This window comes from Lontra canadensis, unplaced genomic scaffold, assembly GCF_010015895.1.
Source record: "Lontra canadensis isolate GAN:19392208 unplaced genomic scaffold, GSC_riverotter_1.0 scaffold1, whole genome shotgun sequence".
Taxonomy (NCBI): domain Eukaryota; kingdom Metazoa; phylum Chordata; class Mammalia; order Carnivora; family Mustelidae; genus Lontra; species Lontra canadensis.
Genome location: NW_022630995.1, coordinates 70,307,761 through 70,310,148, shown reverse-complemented (window position 1 = coordinate 70,310,148; position 2,388 = coordinate 70,307,761).

Below are 2,388 nucleotides of genomic sequence, written 5' to 3'. Positions count from 1 at the left end.
TAATAAAAATAAAACCCAAATATGCAATTTAAACCAAATGTGCCTTTTGGTTTCTAAATTCTTTTTTTAAAAGATTTTATTTATTTATTTGAGAGAGAGAGCATGAGCAGGGGAGTGGCAGAGAGGGAGAGGGAGAAGCAGGCTCCCTACTGAGCTGGTAGCCAGCTCCCAGGACTCAGGGATCATGACCTGAGCAGTTGCTTAACTGACTGAGCCACCCAAGTGCCCCTGGTTTCTAAATTATTTTGCCAGGTAGATTAATGCTTCTCTTCCTTCCCCTCCCTAATAATCTTATTAGGAGTAGTTAATATCGTCGTTAAGAGCACAGACTCTGGACCCAGCTCTACTACTCACTTAGCTGCTTGTCTTATTTATTCTCTTTTCATGCCTCAGCTCCCTCATCTTTTAAATGGGGATAATATTGGTGGGGTTGTTGCTCAGCACGGAGTAACCATTACTTAAGTGTGTGCTATTATGTCTAGGACTGACAGAGGATGGGTCAGGCAAGAGAGGTTATTTCTATGCTTCTTAAAGTATTCGTCCATGATTATATAGAGAGTTGCTAGAGTGTAATTGACTAAGGCCTCAGTTGCTGTGCTCTGAAAACCCACTACCACGTTTGCACAGAGGACTTACTTCCTGCCAGCTGCTCCCAGCCAGTAACCAAGTGCTGCTGCAGGAATGTCAAGGGAGGCCATTCCTTGGAGACACAGGACTGCTCTTATGGTCAGCTTTGACTAGAGTAATTTTCCACAATCTTGTTGAAACTTCCTTAGTGTGAAAGATAAGCTAGACCTTCCCTCCTGCTTTCTCCTTGCTGGGTTAGTATTGTGGCCTAATGGCTCTCCCAGCTTCTCCTTTGCTCCCTCTCTAATTTTTCTCACCCTTTTAATCCCATCTAAGTGTCCAGTTCTTAGAGGACTTAGACTAACACATTTGCATTCAAAGCTCTCTTAGATACAACGTTAACCTCTATTCTGCTTTACCTACTTCTTAGCTACTTAATGTCTTCCGCTCTTGGTTCCCATATGTGCCTACTACTTTCCCATCTCTGAGCCTTTTTCCATACCTTTCACTGAGAATGTGCTCACCACCTGGCCATTTTTGCCTATTGGATCCCACTTATCATTGATCATGCATCTTAAATGTCAGTTTCTTTAAGTTTTTCAAGATCTGCTAGCCAGACATACTCTTTCCCTTCTCTAAACCTCCAGAACTCTTGCCTTTGAGCTGTTTTATAAGCTTATTAACAGCAATAACCATCTGTTACTTTGAACCTCCAAAGTCCCTAGCTTATATAGAATAGGCACTCAATATTTATAGACTGTAATTAGGAAATTAGGGGGAATTCTATCCTCGTGAATTTAATTTTTAACATGCAGGATTTCTAACAGCTTACAACCATTTTGCTTGATAGAGCAACGATGAACTCAGGTGAATTAAAAAAAAATCCTATGTTTCAAAGCACTGAAGGCAGAACTTACTATGTAGTAACTCAATTTTGATATCTGCTTAAAATTCTTCATCAAATTTGGCTGATTTCCTTTTCCTCTGAAAGAGTGATGACATGAAATTCTAAAATACTCCTGGGTTTGTCTATGTATCTGAGTATGGATGAGGAGACCAAGGAAAATAGTTGTAAAAGAATGCTTCCTCCTCTAACAAAGGGCCCTTGGCCTAAGGGCTAGCAAGGCTACTGTGCCCTCCTCCAAAATAGAGAAGGGAGATCTGTCATTTTAATAAACTTTCATAGGGTCAGGTATAGACACAGTAATATGAGAGGGGACCCATAAGCTCACTACATAGCAAATTTTATTTCCTTGCATATGTCTGATCATTTGTGGTCATTATTGTGGCTGACATTTAACAAGTGCATGCTATTCACTTTTAATCCTTACAAAAGATTTATCATCATATAGGACAGGAAACTGAGGCTCTGTGACCAAGTCATGCTGCTAGGTCACCGACCAAAATCCTTGACAAGTTTATTGCAGGGGTCCCCAAAATATGCTAAGCAAATACAACTTAATTTCTTCCTGCAACGTCATTGCAGTGCTTTTTTGGGCAATGTTCCTGGGCAATTCAGCTCTGGCAGACTGTCCTTGGACTGAAAGTAAGGTTTGGCCTTCTGCCAGGTACAGCAGTCATGCTAACTCAACAGCTACAGGTAAAGGTTTATAACACTTTAACTTGGGTCTTTGACTATTTCCGGTTAGGACTGCAAGACTCAGGTAAGAACCTCTCAGGCGGAAAGCAGGGAGAAGGTGGCTTGTGCAAGGATCAGATACCACCTGCGTGGACGCTCATTTATTAATGATTCAACAAGGGTGATCACAAGGGAGAGCAGCCGTTTTCCCTGCCCTCATTATTCTCACTAACAGGCCGGAA